A 22,893-nucleotide genomic window follows, 5' to 3' on the forward strand; every position below is an offset into this window, starting at 1 on the left:
TTAAAAACAAGTTCTACAAATTTTTTTCAATAATTTTCATTTCCCTTCCCTATTCAACATATTCTTATTTTTCTTCTATGACCTTTTATTTCTAAGTTAACTGAAATTGTGAAGACTTTCCTTGCCCAACATGATAGTTTATGTGCCAAGAGATTATTTGTGAGCAAACTCAAACTATCTAGACCACTTACAGATATGTACACTTTGAAACAGTTTTGCTGATTTGTGATCACTAGTAAACAGAAAACACCTGTCAGTGGTATGGCAGCCTTGACCATCTCATTAATAATCTCAAATGATGAGGATAAAAGCACATAAAGTTGTTGTGGAAATGAAAAAAAAAAATTAAAGATCCTCTGCCTAAGCTTAGATACCATTTAAAGAATGCGAGAGGAAGCCCTGGCTGGAGAAGGTGGATGCATCAAAATAACTCAACCCTTTCCCTCTAGAACAACTGCACTGTCATTTGTCTTTATAGCCACAGAATGCTCAATATAAGAGTAAACTAGATAGTGCCAAATATTTGTTGTTTCCTTGCTAGTGAGTAAATAGTGCTGCTTAATAGCATCTGGATTTTCTAAAAAGCCCTACTTTAAAAAAAACATTGAATGGAAAATCTTGTCCAAATTTTGAGTTCTATAGATGTGAGAAATGATGTTTAGACAAACACAGCAACAAAGTCAGGGGATAAATCACAACCTTGTTGCCACCCACCTCCCACCCAGACAGGGAAAGGGATGTTGAAAATCCATAGCTCTATTTAATCTTCAACACTCTAAACTTTAAAACATGTTCACAAATTAAACTAAAAAAAATTCACACTCCATCTAATGCAATATAATTGCAATGTCAGATTATGGCCTTCCCACCACAGGGCGTCCACATGAATTAGGATGTAAGGGTGTCAGCGCTGGAGGAAGGGGAAGGGACCCTACATGTAGTTGCTTCTGATGATGTAAATCTGGCCAATGAAAAGATTAAAATCTAGCTTAACAGAGTTAACTTGTTTAACATCCTTATCACAGTGTCGGTGACAGAGTAAGGCTCAATCAACCTTAATTTCCTTCACTTATTCCAAATTTCTGACTACAACTTCGGGGCTGTTATTTAGGAATGCATGTACTGAATGGGAAGAAATAAGGGACATGTATCATTCAGATTAAGCTGCTGAAACTGTAGAAAAGCAATAAGTATATTTCATTTATTTAGGCATGTTATATATATATATATATATATTGGGGGGCATGTTACATTTTGATATAAAACTAAGCTTTATAGCAGAGATCAATAGTTTTTCCATAGAGGGACAGATGGTTAATATTTTAGGTTCAGAGGGACATATGATCTGTGTGGCAACTAGTCAATTTTGCCATTGTATCATGAAAGTAGGAATAAATAATACAGGAACTTATGGCTGTGTTGAAATAAAACTTTATGTATAAAAACATGTGGCAGGCTGGCTTTAACACAGGGTTCATAGTTTGACAAGTATGACATAGCTTTGTGTCATACTCTTTTATACCATGCTTGACGTTCATGCAGCTGGGTGTTCTTTCAATGTGCCCCTCAAATGGGGATAACTCATTTGTGAGTTTGGGACCCATATTAAAGTTATGAAAACCTGTAGCATAAAGAATTGTCTTGAAACCCATGGCATTCTGTTGCAGCCTCCAGAAGCTTGTTAGAGGGAACATTTTTACAATTTTAAGTTTGCTATAAATAACAAGAGGTATATCCTGAGATGAATCGAAGTATAGAGATAACTCCATAAGATATATGCTAGGGAATGATGCATGGTCACATAAGAGCCATTTCTTTTTCCTACAGAAAAGTATGTGAGAGCTTAATCAGGTAATAAAACGAGAGAGCCAAGGGATATGAGGGGTGTGATTAGTATTTAGATGCTGGTTGGTTCCTGAAAAGGCCTAGCTCTTAAATATCCTACCCTCAAGGTATATGGAGAACAATAAAAACCTCTTGTAAGTTGGGAGCTTTCAGGGAGGAAAGGAAGTTTGCCTGGCCTCCCAGGAAGTTACCTGAGAGATGGCAAACTTGAGGAAACCATTTTAGTGAACATGGTTCCTGAACTCTGAAGCACTCATTACGGGAAGCAAGAGGGATGAAGAAGAAAAATGTCTGTATGGGGAGGTTCAGGGTGTTTCCTGCACTTTATATGATGAGGAGAAAGCAGCTAAAATTTCCTGAAGCTCTACTCCCCTGATCTAATGCAGAAGTGACTGGGTGGGATGGCATTAGAGGACACTTCATGGTTGAGAAGATGAAGAAGCCATGTGAGTAAATGTGACCCAGGGATGCCACTGAGGGCCCAAGGATATCAATTAGCAAATGACACTCCAGTGATAACAGAACTATCACATATGAACATCATCCTTCTAATTTAGTATTCCATAGTCTTACTTAGAATATGACCCTGGTGCTGTCAGTTGCCAGTTAGAGAAAAGAAAGAAAGAGAAGAAGGGTGGATAATCCGGAAATGACTAAGTAGTTACTAAGGAAAACATTATTTTATACTGAAAGTCACTGAGTTACTTGAATTAGCATACTGGATATTTCAATTGCTGGGTACATGTAGGATTTTTTGAGCTAATCTAAATTGAGAAATGTAGAGAAATAAAGAGAAGTTAAGCCTTTGCTTATCTCTATTTAGTTGTATTTAGGTAAATACAATTCACCAAATTTGCATCATGTCAGTTCTATAAAATAGAAGGGGCCCAAACTTCACCACCCTATATAGCCAACAGAGACACATCAAAATGCTGTGAGGGAAATGGCAATTATTGTCATCCAGACAGAACAGCAGTTGTCCTTGAACTGCGTTCAGGGTCAGCTTTAAGTGAGGCTAGAACAGGCATCTTCACTTTAAGGATGTCAAAAAGGTCTTCCTTAAATAGTTCGTGTCAGTACCTTACTGTGGTAGTTAGATTCAGTTGTCAACTTGGCCAGGTGAAATTGCCTCATTATATTGCTGTGGACGTAAGCTGATGGCATATGAATCTCATCTGTTCCTGATTGCATCTGCAGTCAGTTAGGAGGTGTGCCTGCCGCAATGAATGATGTTTGAGTTAATTGGCTGGTGCTTAAATGAGAGAGCGCAACGTAGCACAACCCATGCAGCTCAGCATACCTCATCTCAGTACTCAAAGCTCAGCCCAGGCCTTTGGAGATGCAGAAAGAAATCACCCCAGGGAAAGTTGTTGGAACCCAGAGGCCTGGAGAGAAGGCCAGCAGAGATCACCCTCTGCCTTCCCACGTAAGAAAGAACCACAGTTGAAAGTTACCTGACTTTCCTCTAGAGAACTATATGTTAACTAAATAAATCCCCTTTTATTAAAAGCCAATCATTCTCTGGTGTGTTGCATTCTGGCAGCAAGCAAACTAGAACACTTACCAATTCATTGGAAACTGAATCCCTGACAATATAGTGAAATGAGTGTAGTGATTGTTAAAACTTGTTTAGTACATTCATGTTTATACTTGTTTTACATTGTTTCATTTCATCATCATAGTGACATCCATGACAGGAGTTTTGATGTCCCCAAGATTGTGGGGCTCAACAAAATTAAGTGACCTTGTGGCTCAGAATCATACAAGCAGTATTTAGGAGCATCACGGTATTAGGACACATGCTCACTCTCTATGAGCTATTGAGCACACTTAGCTGGAGCTCAAGAATGTGCTTTAGGGGTGGGCTACGGTGGCTCAGCAGGCAAGAGTGCTCGCCTCCCATGCCAGAGGACCCGGGTTCGCTTCCCGGTGCCTGCCCATGTAAAATAAAAAAAATAAAAAAAAAGACTATGCTTTAGAAACCATGAATGATGATAATTTAGTAGGAATGCAAACAAATTAATATTCACCCTAAGTCCTACCATTGGCAGACTAGTTGTTTCTCTTTTTTTGTTTGTTATAGCTTATTCTTCAATTCAGTGAGCTGCCCATATCCTCACAGTAAAATCCCCTTTAATGAACTGGAATCAGTTTCTATGCCTCTGAGAGAGTCTTAAATTATACCATGATAATGGTGACATATCTATTGATATATGATTAACTACTAGCTACGGGTATCAAGAATTGAGACTGACTTTTGCAAACTATATCTACATGGATCTGATTGTTGTTTTACAAAGTAGCTATCTTGTGAATCTAATATTCACAGTCCTTTCTCTTAGTATTTTGAAACTCCAAGCCCAGCTACAGCTTACTAGCAACAAAAAAATGTCACTGTCGATCATTACTTTTTTACTCCTGCTCCATAAATAAGGCATTGATCACATGGAAACATTGTCATAAAGCGTCGCAATGTGCTGGGCTTGTTCCTTCATCCATGCACTGTTCTAGGATATAAGGACACAGGAATGAGCAAAATAGCATACTACTAGTCTCGGTGGGATTTACATGTCAGGGTAGGATAAAAGGAAGCATTTATAATTAAAGAGGGAGGAAAACATCTGATAATAAGCGTTATGCAGATGATTAAGACAAGGTGATGTCATAGAGTATATCTGCAAGAGTAGTGGTCAGGAGTTGAGACATTTAAGCAGAGACCTGAATGCCTTGACAGAGCAGCTCTATGAAAATCAGGAGGAAAAACATTCCAGGCAGACAATTGTTGGCATAAAGAATGCTGCATTGCTAAATTGAAAGAAAGTTAGTATGGCTTACACATAATGGTTGTAAAGTCTTATTGGATAAGGCTGGAAGAGAAGGCGGAGTCTGGGTATACAGAACTTTATAGGCTAAGAGAAGGAGTCTCAGTTTATGTCGAGTGTAAAGGGAAGTCAGTGCAGACTTTAGGGTGAGATTGTATCGGATGTACATGTTTATAACACTACTCTGCCTTTAATGAGTTTTGGGTGAGGAAGCAAGAGCAGAAGTGACGAAATATAGGTAACACATGATGGCTAAGGTGAAAGAAGTAGAGAAATGGAGAGAAATGGAGAGATTCATAATATGGTTTTGATAGAATTGAAAATATTTGCAGATGAAGTGGATGTGGTGGTGGACAAAGAGAGTAATCAAAGACATTTTCTAAGTTTTTGACTTGAGCAGGTAGGCGGGTGGATGGATGATGTTGTGAATGAAGGAGAGAGAAAGGCTCCTATCTCCTTCAATCATGGAAGGAAGACTAACTGAGGAAGCAGAAATCAGGCTTCTGCTTCATATTTGTTAAATCTGTGATGACATATGATATGCTCTTACTACACATGTATTAAAAAATGAATGATGGATCATCTTCTTATTCAGAAGACTTGCCTCCTAAGAGCTCTTTAGTTTAATTTTGCTGTCATTATTTGGAAAAATTAAATCTACCCCTGAACATTAAAGTTTTATTAATGAGTAAGTTAAAAATCCTATCTGGGAAACAAACATAATAAAAGGGGCAGGATTTTAAGAGCTCATCTCATCAAATCTTTTTTTCCGAAAAATGAGGAAAGGGTCGATGGAGGTAACTGATTTTTCCACGTAATTACAATCGGTGACTGAATGTGTCAGAGTACGTGAGGTTTCCTAACTGTCAATCCAGTGTTTTTATTCCTTATACTGTCTTTCTCCCAGGCCTTCCCCTTACTATATGGAAGACAAAAAGCCCTGTGAATAAAGTGGACAAATAAATCATTGCCACATGCTCATTATTCATATAATGGAATCCTTGTGTAGCAAAAACTGACGAGTGGAAAGTTTCAATTAAACATTTAGAGTCTAGTATTTCTTGTAATGAATGCTGACATTTATGTACTTTCAGGAATAATTATACAAAGCCTTATTTTGTAGCTGTCCAGGCAGTTAAAGCGTTATGAAACAGCAATGTAATATAGAACCTCAGGTTTGTGTCCCAGTACACACGCACACTGTATTTTAAAATCTTCTTGGTTGTCTCTTTCTAACTCTTTCAGTTTACTACTAAGTTATATTTCTTGCTACTTTACAAATTCTTTGCATATGAGACCCTCATATATATATGCACATATTACAATAGGACCTCTTTATATACTCCAAACAAAAAATAGCTTCAAAATTATAATTGTTTGGAACCTTCTTTTTTCCTCTCTCCCTCCCTTTTTCCCTTCCTGCTCTTCTTCCTTTTATAGTATTTGGCCTCACTGCATTTTGCCTTTACACAATGTAATAAAACTTTCATTTCAGAAATATTTTTAGCATATTGACAGTATGATAATTATTAATGTAATGGTTTTCTCTCATTTCCTCTGTAGTAGAGTGTAATAGTCCTGGATAATACGCAACATGTATGAATTTATCATCAAACCACCAAGACTAAAATGATGCATGCACTGTTCTCATAGTTGTTAGTATACTGAGTCTATTTCTCCCAAAACACTTGCATTCATCTCCATAAGAACCAGCTCTCTCATGGTTACCAAATAGTAACAAGAAACTGAAGTATATACGGTATAGGAAACCAAAAGTAATTGCTTTAAGTCCAGATTGTGTCCATTTTAGAAAATCAATTTGAAGAATTTGCCCATTTCTTCTACGTTATCAGATTCATTGGCTTACAGTTTTTTGTAATATTTTCTTTTTTAATTAGAAAATTTACTTTATTTAAAAGTGTATGCAATGGTCTGCAATTTAAAATACTAGACTTAAAAACTTCATAATGGAAAATATAAATATCCATTCTCTTTACCTATTTTTATCTTTTGGGCATTTATTGTTTTTCCCAGGTTTCTACTTTTCTAAATTTAACAATTTAATTAATACTTATGATACAAACTATTTAAATATTATGAAAAGGTATAAAGCAAAAAGAGTTAACTTCTCTCCACTCATTGCTCATATATTTGTGAAAATCCCTCCTGACTTTCAAACACATGGATACATTAATTTTTTTTACATAAAAGGTTTAACATTATACATATTATTCTGTAATTTGCTTTTTTCAATATTAAAGGAGATACCTTTAATTATGAGATCTATAAAGGTGTCTCGTGCAACCATGGGAATGGAAGAGTCCAATGTACACAAGACAGGCTGTGAAGCTGGCATCTCCAATGAAGGGTCTGGACGAACTCCACAGGAGAGTTTTGCCGACTGAAGAAGCAGTGAAACTGTCTCTCTTCTTCCTTAAGAGTCTTCAACTGATAGAATTATCTCATTGGTGGGAGACACCACTTAGTTGATCATGGATGTAATCAGCCACAGATACAATCAATTGGTTGATGACTTAATAACTTAATACCCCAGCCTTCTGGTTTATCAACTAGCCATGAAATATCTTTGCAACAATGGTCAGGCCAGTGCTCGGAAATCTTAAAGCAACTTCATTATTTTTTTAATATCTGCATTGATTTATCATCACCTATTTAGCCAATTCCCTAATGATGGCTATTCAGGGTGTTTCTAATATTTTATTAATAAAAGCAATGCTGCAACTAACATGTTGACAGTTTACTTACTTATATATATTTGCATATCTTTACACTACTCCCCTCTTTTTAACAATCAGGTATTTTTAAATTTTTTGTTGATATATATTATATATTCACATACCACATAATCAGCCAAAGTGTACAATCCGTGGTTCACAAAGTCATCATATTACTATGCATTTATCACAATCGACTTTCTTTTTCTTTTTTTGTGAAAACCGACATATACAAAAATGCAATAAATTTCAAAGCACAGTGCAACAATTTGTTGTAGAACAGATTTCAGAGTCTGGTATGGGTTACAGTTCCACAATTATAGGTCTTCACATTTGGCTGCAATAAGATACTAGAAACTAAAAGAAATATCACTATAATGATTCAGCAATCAAACTCATTTATTAAACCCTCCAGTCTTTGTATGACGCCACCATCACCTTTGATCTTTCTCACACTCTTTAGGACTATTTGAGCTGTGCCTATTCTAGATTTTTCATGTTGGAAGGGGCTGTCAGTAAGATGGGATGGGGACGGAACTAGTGGATGTTCTGGAGAGGCTGACCCTTCTTCATTTCAGGACTTACCTGGTCCAGGGACCCATCTGGAGCTTGTCAGTTTCTAAAAGTTACCTTAGTGCATGGGACCTGTGTAGAATCTTATATATTGTCCTACGTGTTCTTTAGGATTGGCAGGAATGCTTTGTTTGGGGTTTGGCAAACTATGATAGGTAGCAAATGTCTAACTGAAGCTTGTATAAAAGTGAACTCTAGAGTAGTCTCTTGACACTATTTGAACTCTTTTAGACACAGACACCTTATTTGTTACATTTCTTTTTCCCTTTTTGTCAGGATGCCATTTTGCCAGGGCCAACGTCCTCCCTGGGAGTTGTTTTCCATCCTGCCAGGGAGACTTTCACCCATGGATGTCGTGTCCTACATAGTGGGGAGGACAATGACTTCACTTGCAGAGTGGGCTTAGACAGAGAGAGGCCACACCTGAGCAACAAAAGAGGTCTTCTGGAAGTAACTCCTAGGCATACCTAATAGGTAGGCTAAGCTTCTCCACTACACACAAAAGCTTCACAAGAGCAAGCCTCAGGATCAAGGGCTTGGCCAATTGATTTTGGTGTCCCTAATGTTTGACACAGTATCAGGTTAATGTGGTAAAGTTTAATAGTTTCATATTTTTTCTCCCCTCAAGGGACTTTGCCAATACTTTTTATCTGCTCAATATATTCTGGGATGTATCCATGAATTAGATTAAGCTATACAGGATTAAAGGTCCTTATTCCTATTCTGGGCTCCCTGAGTTTGAATTGTTTAAATAATTTATCCAGACAGGTTGAGTTTGATTATGCACTACAGAAAATTTAGGTTCAGGACAAAGTAAACCTTTCTTCCTTTGGTCTCAAAGAATAGATGAAGTTCTAAAATACAGACAATGTCTTCCTTACCCCTGTATTCTGAATTGCCTTAATTCTGACGTGATCATCTTCATTCTTATCTCTAAATATTTGGTTGCACATATCTAAACAGCCTCTCAAAATCCAGAAATAACAATTACCACTCCTGACTAAATATGACTGCTATAAGAGGCTAGCCTCTAGTCCCCTATTTTTATATAAGTATTTTCTAAATGAGACCATACAGTATTTCTTCTTTTGTTTCTGGCTTATTTTGCCTCACCAAAAGTCCCACAGTTTCATCTACAATGTTGCATGCCTCACAACTTTGTTCCTTTTTTGTAGGAGCATGATATTTGATCATGTGTATATATCATCATTTGCCAATCAACTTCTCAGTCAGGGCGTCATTCACCCACCTTCATTCATTGGGCATCATGTATAATGTCCAAAGTCAACAGTCCATCCTCACTCTCAAATTTAGATAATTTCATTGAATAAACACACCCTCACCAAATGGAAAATCCAAACCTCCCCTTAACTCTTATCCCTTCCTCCCATTATTTACCCCTGGTGTTGCTGTAGCACTGTTGATGTTTTCCTGTTAAACATAACCCATAGCATAGAATAGCAGTTTTCCCCCTATACCCCGAATGTATACAGTCTTTGAACAAGATTCAGACCTTTGCAGTAGTTCATGCAAGAACTTACTTATATTTGTACTATTAATCAGTGGGACACATGGATTTATACAACCTCTTTCATTCATGTTCACCTTCAATATGGTAATATGATTTATAGGCCCACTAATGAACTGCTGTCCCTTCTATCTATTTCTTTACAGTTCAACCTCATTAGTTAAGCATAAAATTCAGTTATTTTAATGGAAATTGAAGTTTTCAAAGTGGTTAATGGTAATATATGAAGTGAAAGGGAAAGAAACAGTTTTTTAGTAATGCCATTTTTTCCTAAGTCATATTCAGATCAAAAAACCAGAAAGCCATGTAAAACTGGCTCTTTCTAAGATCTATGACTGGCTGCAGGATTACTCAGTTGAAGGGTGTGTTCTCCCCTACAGGATTTCATAAGGGGGCTCCAATTCCTTTCTCAAGCACACTTCCAGAAACTGCTAGGTTGGTCTGAAGTTGCTTCCAGCTTTAGGCCTATTTAACTGCAGATGATATACATTTTAAAAATTTACGATGTTTCTAAGAAAATGCCATTGGAATCGGGAACTGGGGCTGGAGAGAAGGATGTGTGTAGGAAGCAGCTTCTCTCTCCACAATACGAGTTTTAATGAGACCAGAATTCTAAATTTAACGCAAGTCACAGATTCATTAGGATTCATTAGGTCGGAGTGCAACTGCTTGCCTTTTATTTTTTACTTTGTACTTGTGGGTGGTTTGAACAATCAGCAGGTTATTTGAGTCTGCCTTGGATTCCTGGTTTTGATTATACTGATCTCAAATTTTTCTTTGCTTTTGATTAAAGAAAATCTCATGCTTTTATTGTTTTCTAAAAGAATATATATGACCACTCTAACAATGGTTTCATTGCTTCCAGAGTAAGTACATTGATTTGGGAGTAAATATTTAGAAATCAGGAGTGCAGAAAATAATTCTTGATTTTAGAGCATATTCTTTAGTGAATATAGTCTGGGATTAGTGGTATTATAAGAGGTGTATATTGAATTTCTAGGCTATGGAGTCCTAATTCTTGACTGTTTCCTATATGGCAAAGGAAATGACCAACATCTTTATTTAGCAATGGAAACCTCTGAAACAGAGGAGTGTGGAATAAAGAATGGATTATACAGAATGAACGGTACCCGTAGGATGCTGCTATCTGCTTTAATGACTATGCCTCCCTTAAAGGCTGTGCAAAACCCCAAAAACCAGCAATTATTAGCTTGAAATACAATTTCTCCTTGATTTTTGTCTGAGGCCTTGGTGACATCGGTTTAAAAATATATGAGCAGTGCTTTAAAAAGTATTCTTTTCACATGATAAGCAAGACACATAAGGATAAATATTGTGTGATATCACATATAAGAGTGCTCTAGAAATAGCAAATTCTCAGAAACAGAAAAGAGATAGAGGATACCAGGGCATGGGGTGAAGGGCAAGGAAGAGTGTATGTTTGGTGGATATAGAGATAAACTATAAAATAAAAAAATGTATATTCCCTTCACAATCATCATGCTACTTTAAACAGTCATCCTTATCTTCCATAATAATTCTTACCAGATTTTCCAGGAGTGGGCTGCTATAACCAAATGCCAAATGCAGCTTGTAAGAGAAGAAATGATGCAGCAAGGGTAGGAAAATGTACAACATTTTTCCAACTTTACACAGTTGGAAGAGAAAGAGAGGAAATGAACAAGAGATACAAATAAACAATAAATATGTTATGAATTAGTTTCAAAGTGTGATTTCTATTTTGGCAAGCCCATCTACTATGATCCCTGATGATTTCTTTTTAGAGAAACTATGACGCTGAAAACAGCAGTTCCTATTTAAAAGAAATTAATATCCAAAGATATTTGGTAACATGTCTAACATTGCCACAACCAAGCTATATAACTCCACCAAGAAGACTGTCTATAGGGTGAAGGCTTTTGTGCTGTTGTTCACAACTTATGGTCCATCCTGCTTCCAATAAAGATGAAGCTGGCATATACAAGAGTGTGAATCAGGCTGGACTTAGAGCTTTTCTCTTACAGACTTTTTCCTGTGGCACTAGCAGATGGATGTGCTATCATCTGGCTGAGAAACAAGTTCTAGTCCATCACATATTTCAGGCTTGCAGGATTGCCGCTCAGCATCTTTCTGCAGCACTCTAGAAGCAGCAGGAGAGCCTCTGTGGCTGTAGCGGACCCCTAGCACTCAAGTGCCCTTCTTTTGCTATCTTCTTGGCTTCCTCATCATTTTCCTTGGCCCACTTAATTTTCTCTAGTAAATTACAAGATTTCTTTTAATTGGAACATAATGTTTCCAAGGCTTTAGTGCCAGGTAGAAATATTCATAATATGGTGAGTTCTGCTTCAGAACCAGGCTGCACTCAGCATGAGACATGGGTATGGGTAGCAGCCACAGTTCCATCCACATTCACTTGATCTTGCATTTAAAGAAGTCAAAGAAACCTATCAACTTAGTTTTTCTAAGCTCCTTTTCTTTCTCATGGAAAAAGAAACATCCTGTAGTTCCTGCATCTAGTAGCTGTGAATTTTCTTTGGACATGTGTAGCAACTGAAGCCTTTCCTCTCAGCTATCTCTACCTCTGAAGAAAGCTGTCTCTGTTGTATTGATCCAGGAGGGTCCTGCATTTCCCTGAATAGAGAGGAGATCATCAGCAACACCTTTCATTGCTTCAAGTGTGGAGCGAGTGATGCTGCACCTAAGAAGGATAGTGTCTCTTGATTCCAGAGAGCCACACTGTGAAATGATAGGAAGAGGGCCAGGAGTTTCTTTGACGTTTTGGTGTTCCAAGGGCCAATCTACAACATTTATAGGAAATTCTAAATTTTGGAGAAGGACATTTCTTGCCAATGACAGCAAAATCTCATCAGAGAGGGTGGTGTGACAGTGGGTCAGTGGCAGAATTCTTGCCTGCCGTGCTGGAGACCCAGGTTCAATTCCCAGCACTTGCCCATGCAAAAAAAAAAAAAACTCATCAGAGAACATTTTAAAATCCATGTATTTCCCTAAACATTGCCAGGAGATGTGGTTAATGAGAATCCTGTAATGAACAATGGTGCCTCTCTCATCCCCAAAACTTTTTGGGACTTGGTTTAGCATCTGCTGCAGGTTGATGCTGGGAAAGGGAACAAAAATCTTTTTTCAATTTGTGGTTCCTTGGTTGGACAAGAAAGAGTTGTCTGCTGGGCCTGAGGATCCTCTTCTGGGCATGTACAGCACTCATGGTAACAGGGAGACTGGGCCATGCATTCCACCCCGTAAAGGGATTCTCCCTTCAGTCCTTCAATGACAGTGTCATACATCCTATGGCTTATCTACAGTGTTCCATCGTTTCCGTCCAAAGGTGTACAGATGTGAATTCAGACTAATAAAATAAAATAATAAAAATATTATAAATATTTATAATAAATTTAATATTAATAAATAGAATTAATTTAATAAAAATAAATTAGTCCGGAATAATAAATTTATACTCACTAAATCTAGTGAGTATAAATGGACTTTTGATGATCTTCAAAGGTTTTATTTTTCCTTGTTGGATCAGAAATGTTTCGCAGCCTCTGGCAGACCAGGGAGTGAGGTCTTGGCCCCCCGAGTTTTCCTCCTGCAAGTAGAAAGATGGACAGAAGAACGTCGGCCTGCAGCCAGGGTCCCCAGATCAGGCTCCGCACCTCAGGGGCCCAGGCGACCACGCGCAGGGGCGGCAGGGCGGGGCCGGGCAGCGTGTGGCCCTCGGAGCGGCTCCAGTCCAGCCCTGCGGCTGCAGGGAGCCTGCGGGAGCTCTGCCAACCAGGCCTGTTAATGTTTTCTTACCAATCCTTTCATATCTATAGGATCTGTCACGATAGCCCTTCTTACTTTTTTTTAAATTTATATATGTATAAGCCCATTTCTTTTATATGCATTTAAATTCAAGGACTTTTCATCCTGCTGTGCTGCAACCAGTCTGAAGAAGGAGTATGGATCGCCAACGAAAAATCTGTTTCCGACCTTGAGGCTGATGAGTCTGTCTCTCTCTCTCTCTCTCTCTCTCTCTCTCTCTCTCTCTCTCTCTCACACACACACACACACACACACACACACACACACATCAGCAGCAGAGTATGGAAAGTTTACTGCTCACATAATGAGGCTCTCTGGGGAGAGCTGGGCAGGGCTTTTCAGGTTGGTCAGAAAATGGCTTGAGAGAGCAGGAAGTGGACACCTGACACTGGCCTTGATGTTTATTGTGGTTAGAAGGTAGGATGGGGTGAATGAACTTCCAGGAAGGCGAAATCTTCCTGCTGGCTCCAATAGAGCGCTTGCCCAGGCTTTATCAGCTCTCCCATATGTGGAGCAGAAAGGGAAATGGGAATGCTGGGGCCGAAACACTCTCAGCAGTCAATTATCTAAAATGGAATCAGACTTTTTATTATGATTCACTCCTGATGACTGAAATGAACTTTGAATCATTTCACTGAATTTGCTTAAATAAGTTATTATGGTTTTATGGCTCTTTATGAGGCCAGTGCTATGGTAGTCACAGACCCACAAATGCCCAAACTCATTGGCCATCTTGCAGCCCTCATCTACCCCCACCCCCACCTTCTTTTCTATTGTGTGCAGATGTTTCCATTCTACAGCCCAGGGGAGGTGTTAGGCCTAATAAAAAGGCTAGATAGTACCTCAAACCTGACCCACAAACAGCCCTGCATGCTTATCCGCCTGGAGCTGTAAGGGGCAGGGACCTTATCCCTGAGGTGTATAGATACTAGACTCTCTTTCTGATGTAAAGTGGGACTTGGGGAGCTGCAACTTACTGCTACAGCATCAGTTAGCCTCCCTAGGAGACCAGCCACAATGGGACCTCTTCCTCTGCTCTTCTGGATCTGTTGTACTGTGTAAGTTAGAAAGTGGTCATTAGCTGAAGTTTTCTGTTATGCTTGAGCCTGTGTTCCCACAACATGCCATAGCAACTCTATTCACAGCTTGTTGCCTAAAGCTGGTAGAGGAATTAAAAGTTTAAATAAATGCCTTGTTTGAAAGTCCTGCATTAGGTATGTGAAGAAGTGAAATGAGTGTCTTGGTTGCTACCAGTGACATCTTGAGCTCCAAAGGTGATAAGGTGTTTATTAGTGAGGATTTGTACTATGGCTTTAGTATGTGCAGATAAATATGTGCTCTTAATTTATATTTTTGGAAGCTATGAGGCAAGAGATTTCCAGTATGCTTTACTGAAATGGGGCAATGTGGAGTAAGGTATTTTTGCTGCCATTGGCCAGACCAGGTAGCTAGACCACTGGCCATGGTCCAAGAATCTGTTAAGATATTCAGATGTGGGTGAATCTTGGCCAGAGTGTCTAGTATTAGACTGAAGTTAACCCAGTTTGCCTACTCTAGGACTTCTTTCTTGGTAAGGGATGTCCTGATTAAGAGATAAAAAACAATATCTGTCCAATGAGCTCCAACATGTATGAAGGTAGCAATCTATCCAATGCATGAACTCACTTTGCTGTTCACTCAATTGATCTCAAGGGGTCCTCAGGGGACCTAGGGATTCAGGAGAGGGATGCCCTCCTCTAGCACTTGAGGGTTAGCCAAAAGTATGAAAACAGGGGAGGACACCCATTCCTACAGGTGGGCTATCCCAGAGTACTCAGGTTTGGCTTTTTCCTTATGTACCATTTCTATTTTACAAAGGTGGGCTTGGAGTTTGTGACAAGCTTTCAAGGTGCTGCTTCCATGACACAAAGCATAATGTGCATCATACTCAGAGGCTGTGAGAGCCTCTGCTTCTAATAGAGTCTAGTATGCAACTGGCAATTTCTGCTTTACTGGTATGTAGCATGGAGCCGACAAGGGTGGTTTCTTACATAAGAAGTTTATGTACTACCCATGATCATCATGGGTAGAAAATAAATTCCAGGAGGTAAAAGAGGGTTTTGCTGAAGAAGGCTTCTCTGGGGATGGGGGCAGGGGTGGGATAATAATGGAAGCACCCATGCATTACAATTTGGATGGATTTCAGAGCCCGTTGTTGTAGGGGTCCTCATTCAAAGTAGGCTGACTGGTAAGTAACAGCCTACCTGGACTTCAGCAAAATTGTAAATGTGGGATAAATTGCCAGCAGAACTTAAGAAGGGCTAAAATATTTGGAAATTGTTTTAATGTTGTGAGTACTGAGGAGGTCAAGCTTTTCCCTAATAATGTCTAAGGATGGAGAGGGCCTCAGCTAACCAAATGATTTTAAGGAATTTAACTTATATAGCAGGTCATTGGACTCTGTGTGGGACAAAAGCTCATCCCTTTTTTGGGAGCTCTTTGGTGAGTATTTTTATGTCTTAAATGAGCGAATCAAATGAACCTTCTTAGAGGAGAATGTCATTATTGTAGAAAGTTTGATGTGGTTAAGCACTTGCCTGCAAAGATTGTATGCGATGCTTGGGCTGTTGAGGTACCCTGTGAGTAGCTGGATAAAGTTGTATTTGATCCTTTTGAAGGTACAGCCAAACTGTGATTGAGAGGCTTTGAACTAGGCATTGAGCAGATCATATTAGTAAAATCTATAACACAAAAAATATATCAGGTACTGAATGAATGGTGTAGTAATATTGAGTAATGGTTTTTAATGGGTCCAGATCATTGTGAGGTGCTGTCCTTTCTGAGTTTAATAAGAGGCTAACTTGGACTGTGAATTGAAGAAGCAGCGGGGATAGTGGCCCTTATCTACATGGGTCTTGTATAATAGATTCCAATTCTTGAAGCCCTGTTTTAACTTAACATTAGGCCATAGTAGTTATTCTAACTAAGGGGTATTTTCCATGAGGCTCCAATATGGCAATGCAATTATAAGTGCCAAAACAATTCATTTAATTTTAATATATTATTCATTAGATCAGAGTGTCCATGCCCTTAATGGGATATTTCAGAACAATGGACCCTATGGCTGTGAGAAATTTAGACAAGGATAACTCAGATGGCTAAGGTGAGGCATACCTATTAATCACTTCTTTGATGTTTGATAACTATTCCAAGTATATAGGAGGTATCTTGTTTTAATTTAGTGTAATCCCCAGATAAAACTATAATTTGATCACCATTATCAGTTAGGTCCATAAAGTTTCACCAATTAGTGCATTTCAGTAGATGTTAAAATGAATTCATTCTACATGTTTTAGAGGCCCAAAAGCCAACCAGTGTCTTTCATCTTTTTGGTATATAAATTACTTTTGTAAATTTTCGGTTTTCACTTGGTTCAAATTGTAGACTTATATGACTCATGTTTCAATTTTTTTGTCCTTATTGTGTATCCAGGTTTTTTGTTTGTTTGTTTGTTTGTTTTGTGGTTTTTGGATATATTTTGGTGGTGGAGTCCTCTCTATCCTACTTATAATTTTAACTTTCTTCTTCCAGTGAGTTTCTAATGAACTTCATCAGGATTAAGGGTTTTCCCTATGGCAATGATTAAATTAAATCTTTGCGTGACACAGAATTACTGCAGGTGTTTTCCAGATACCTCTGAGAAACACAATCATTTTTGGCAAGAGAGGCATTGGTAACTGTGGTAGTTAGATTCAGTTGTCAACTTGGCCAGGTGAAGGTGCCTAGTTATATTGCTGTGGACATGAGCCGATGGCATGTGAACCTCATCTGTTGCTCATTACATCTGCAGTCGGCTAGGAGGCGTGCCTGCTGCAATGAATGACGTTTGACTTAATACCTCGTCTCAGCACTCGCAGCTCAGCCTTTGGAGATGCAGAAAGAAATCACTCCGGGGAAAGTTGTTGGAACCCAGAGGCCTGGAGAGAAGACCAGCAGAGATCACCCTGTACCTTCCTACATAAGAAAGTACCTCAGTGGAAAGTTAGCTGCCTTTCCTCTGAAGAACTAACAAAATAAATTCCCTTTTATTAAAAGCCAATCCATCTCTGGTGTGTTGCATTCTGGCAGCTAGCACACTAGAACAGTGACAATGCCACCAGGAAAGGCATTTGCTAGAGTATTAGCACCTCCTGCTTTTAGAAGTATGAGTCTTAGTGCATGCCACAGGGTAATTCCTTTTCCTTCACATGAGCAGTTTGTGGAATGAATGGAAGAAATTTTAGGACCAAGTCCCACCACAGCTTGAACAAATGTGTTAAAGAATACAGGTGGAGAATGCACCAACCAGTGGCCCAGGTAGGTTTTGTTGGAACAGTTATGACAATAAAACTGATTAGCCTTACTATAATTTGGCCTATTTTAAAAATAAATGGGAAATAATATATTACATATACACTATTATATATTATTTCAGATATATAATAATTATTAAATATATATAAATTATTATATATATATATATATATAATTAAGAAAGCCACTTTCCAACTCTGACCAAGTCAAAATAATCAATGTAGTTGGAGCATTAGATGAAAAGATTAAGACATCCTAGCCTTGAACTGGCATCCAGGAAGCCTGGGTACCTGGAAAATAATTAATTGACCACCCAGCACTAATTGGAGAGCAGCACAACTAAGATCATTAAAGAACTGGTTTCTTAGAATATATCTATTCCTTCTGTGCCAGTTTGAAAAGATGTATGTCCCCTAGAAAAGCCATGTTTTAATCCTAGTCCCACTTTGTAAAGGCAGCGGTTTCTTCTAATCCTTAGCCAGTGTTGTATGTTTGAAATAGATCATCTCCCTGGAGATGTGACTCAATCAACAGTAGTTGTTAAACTGGATTAGACGGAGATATGTCTCCACCCATTTGGGTGGGTCTTGATTCATTTATTAGAATCTTATAAAAGAGGAAACATTTTGGAGGAAGTGAGAGAATCTGAGAGAGCAGAGAATACCACAGCACCACGAAGCAGAGTCCCCCAGCCTTTGGAGATGAAGAAGGAAAACGCCTCCCAGGGAGCTTCATGAATCAGGAAACCAGGTGAGAAAGCTAGCAGATGATGCTGTGTTTGCCATGTGCCTTTCCAGATGAGAGAGAAACCCTGAACCTGTTCGCTACGTGCCTTCTCACATGAGAGAGAAACCCCGAACTTCATTAGCCTTCTTGAATCAAGGTATGTTTCCCTGGATGCCTTAGATTGGACACTTCTATAGACTTGTTTTAATTAGGACATTTTCTTGGCCTTAGAACTGTCAACTAGCAACTTGTTAAATTCCCCTTTTTAAAAGTCATTCTGTTTCTGTTATATTACATTCTGACAGCTAGCAAACTAGAACACCTTCCTATTAACCACATGAGATCTTTAGTCTTAAAATTAGTTTCCTTTATTTTTCAGAAGTGAATTGAAAAACATGTTTGGTATAATTTTGGAGAAAGAAAGATTACAGTTGACTGATTTAAGCAGCTGTTTGGTTTCATGTAGATACAATTTAAACCCAGGCATTGAAACTATTAAGTGCCTAGTCTATTTCCTTATAGAACAAATATTTATGTATGTGCATATTTCATACTTCATTTGATTGAAAGTTCATTAGACTGGTTTATTTTTAAAATATCAATAATAATATTTGACATGATTTTTTCATAGGTAGTATTAGCTTACCATTATGTCCATCAAGTTTATGAACTATAAATGAAATCATGTTTGAAACTGACATCCTTTTGCTGAGTGCTAATTCTATAAACTCTCTCTCTCTCTCTCTGTGTGTGTGTGTGTGTGTATCTACATGCATAGATATATAAGCATGGATGTTTCTGTGTATGTATATGTGTGAGAATATTCATACATGCTCAGTTTGGATAATTCTGGTGGGTTGATAACTCCTTAGCTTTTATCAATTTGAATGAGCATTGTCTTGTACTTCAATGATTTTAGAACTGTTTAAATAGTTTAGCACACATTATTCTCCCAAACCCTAAATTATTTTCAAAGAGAAAAATAAAAATTAGATTTGATATAGCATTTAATCATTAAATAATATTTATTTTATGTGTTGAAATAGCTTAAAGGAAATGGCAGAAAGTTCTTGGTTTAATTCATGTGAAATTCATAGAATCCATTCTATAGGCCAGGCACTGTGCTAGGTAGCGATGCAAAGAAAAACCAAAGGTTCTCCAGTTGTGGAACTCCCAGTCTATGCTGAGAGACAGGCATGTAAACAAGGGCACTGTAGTAAATTGGATTAATTCCCTACATTTTCCTAAATACATGAATTAAATGCCATAGAATTACAAAAGTAGGGATGGAGAGATTCGGCCTGTGGAGCAGAGCCAACAAGTTTTGGCAAGGCTTCAAAGAAGAGTTGACATTTAAACTGGCCCTTGAAAAATCATTAGATCTCTGCCAGGTTGTGGGGGAAAGATGTGGAAAATGAAGGAAACGCATTTTCAGAGTACAGAATGGGGTCATTTTGGGGATCATCAAAGTCACCCAGATGCTTAACTCTTGATTCTGACTGTGTAATCTTGGTTACGCTGCCAACTTTAGATATACTCTACTTGTACTTCAGAGATAGTATGCCTGTGAGAAAGGGAATTTAAGTGCAGCAGGAGAAAGGGCATGACTCTCATCTGTGGCTCTCCAACAACTTTATAAATTTTCCTGTTGGGAAGCCTGATCCTTACTTCACAGCTGGAGGGAGTGAAGCAGAGAGAAGTTAAGTGACTTTCCTAATAGACACCACAAAACCAAGCAGCCAAGCAGGACACACGGGCAATACCTTCTAACTCCCAGCTCAGCACTCCGACCATTGGGCCACACATGTCTCATAATGGGAATCTTCATTTTGCTAGAGAATAAATGAGTAGATGAGAAATTTTATTAAGTGTATTTATGTATGCATAGCCAGATCATCCCATGGAAAATTAAGAATCATGGGTTAGCTTAAAGAATATGAAGCAAAAACATATATAACTGATACTTTTTGAATGTGTATTTCTAAACTCCTCAAAATTCATTTAGTAAATATAGCCTAAAATTGACATGGTTGAGAAATCATATTTATTAAGGATTTATTATGAGATGGAGTATGTGTTAGATGCTTGATGCACTTTTCCAATGTATTAAAAAATAACTCTATATATCAGGGACAGTGATCTTATTTTATAAATGAGGAAACTGAGAAACTGAGAATGAAAGAGGTAAAACAATTTGGACAAAGTTACATCGTTCAATACTACATTTATCTGATATTGAAGTCCATTGCCCAACATTTTAGTCCTATGAAGCCAAGGGTTTAGAAGCAACTGATAAGAAAAGTTGTACAATGATGATGATAACAGATAATTGAGTGCTTCTATCGTGCTAGGTGATTGTCTAAGTACTTTATGTGTTAAACCATTTGATCCTCACAACAACCCAATGGATTAGCTACTTTTATTATCCCCATTTTAGATATGGGTATAGTATAAAAGAAGTTTAAGTACCTTGTCCACATTCTTTCAGCTAGTAAGTGGTTTGAAACCCAGACATTATATCCCTGTGGCCCGCACACTTAGTTATTATATTCTAGTATAATATTCACAGGAAGGAGAAATAGGTAATAGTCTATTGGGGCCTAATGTTTCTTACACTCAACTAGGTATATATTTTTCATATATGTATACACATTTAACTTAGAAAAGCATAGCAAACATGTATAGTAATTAAGAGGATAGGATATGAATTTGATAGGAAGCTGTGCTGATCTAAAATGACTACATAATCCAGAAAAGCCATGTTCTTTTAATCCTAATCCAATCTTGTGGGGGCAGATTTATTGTGGATGGGGTCTTTTGATTAGGTTTTTATCTTTGGAGATGTGAACCTCCCAATTGTGAGTGGGACCTTTTGATTAGATTTTTCCATGGAGATGTGACCCTGCCCTTTCAAGGTAGGCCTTAATTGATTTACTGGCATCCTTAAAAGAGCTGAGAGAGAGAAGAGAGAAAGAGCATGAAAGCACTCAGAACTCACAGAGAGTTCAGAACTGATATGGAGAGCAGAGAGATGAAACCCAGTGACAGCTGTTTGGAGATACTAAGCTAAGTGATGAGACCCAGGGTCTGCACTGGAGAAGCTCAGTGAGGACCCACAGATGCTGAGAGAGAAAATTACTGGAAACAGGAACCAAAAGAGCAGTTTGAAATCAGGAGCCTGGAGAGAAGGACAGCCATCATCACCATGTTCCTTCCCCTTCCACAAAGGAACCCAGACACAACTGACCTTTCTTGAGTGTTGATGCCTTAATTTGGACATTTCCATGGCCTTAGAATGGTAAACTTGTAACCTAATATAAATCTCCTTTGTAAAAGCCAGTCCGTTTCTAGTATACTGTATTCCGGCAGCTTTAGTAAACAGAAACACAAGCACTTTGTGTATGTGTGTATATATAATTATTACCCTGACTTGTGCATCAAAAATATCCTGAGGGCGGTGCAAGGGTGGCTCAGTGGTAGAATTCTTGTCTGTCAGGTGGGGGACCCAGGTTCGATTCCCAGAGTCTGTACATGTCCCCCCTCCAAAAAAAAAAAATTCTGAAATTCAGAGAATTAACTTGCATAAAGTTCCACAGCTAAAATGACCTATAGTGATGAGTTTTGACAAAGTATACATGCTATTCTCCCACAAATATAAAACTGTGATTATAGAGCCAAAAATAAAGTTGGTATTTGACAAGTGTTTTTCTTATTAAATATAATTAGAGTATTGAAAAAGCTAATGCTAAAACAGGCAACAAGCCCTTCCCACCTGAAGGGAAGAACATATCTCGTTTTCCAGAGAAATAGAAAAATAATGCTTTTCTGATTAAGAAAAATAGTGCTTCAGTTCATAGTCCTAACTGAGATAGGTGGAACCATCTGCCTGTCCAGCACACTGCTTGCACTAGCAAGAAATTAAAATGCGCATCTTATGAATAAGTGATTAATGAAAGAATGAGCATGAATGAGTGAGTGGATGGATGATAGAATAATAATTACAGTTTTAGAATGGATTGTGACCCAAGTTGTCACATAGCCCAATCTTGTTATCATAAAGATGAGACAATCAGCAGGCGGGTTATTTCCTCTGATGCCCACTAATATTTTGGTAATATTCCTTTCTATCCTCAAATCCTGACGTTCAAGTTTTCAAGAAGTAAAGGAATGTTTTAACTAACTTTTAGGAAAAATGGAGGTTTGCAGTGCTATATCCTAAACTTGGTTCCAAGATCCCAGACCTGTGAGGTCTCATATATGGCCACTAACCACATGTGGCTCTTTACATTTAAATTAATTAAAGATAGAAACTAAAACTAAAATTCAGTTGCTTGGTCACATTAAGTATATTCCCAATGGTCACTAGCACATGTGGATGGTTCCTATTGTGGTAGACAGTACAGATGCTTCCATTCTAGCAGAAAATTATAGTTTTATTGGACAATATTGTATTGCAGTAAGGCAGTGTGAATTCTTGAACCCCAAGCATAGGCAAACAGGCTTGCATCTG

The 22,893-nt window shown here is 38.2% G+C and overlaps 1 pseudogene; it reads right to left on the reverse strand.

Moving 5' to 3' along the window:
* Positions 1-11,507: 11,507 nt before the first annotated feature.
* LOC143680486 (protein O-glucosyltransferase 3-like) overlaps positions 11,508-22,893 on the reverse strand; it is a 55,488-nt pseudogene continuing 44,102 nt past the window's right edge.

This window comes from Tamandua tetradactyla, chromosome 4 (genome assembly GCF_023851605.1).
Source record: "Tamandua tetradactyla isolate mTamTet1 chromosome 4, mTamTet1.pri, whole genome shotgun sequence".
Taxonomy (NCBI): domain Eukaryota; kingdom Metazoa; phylum Chordata; class Mammalia; order Pilosa; family Myrmecophagidae; genus Tamandua; species Tamandua tetradactyla.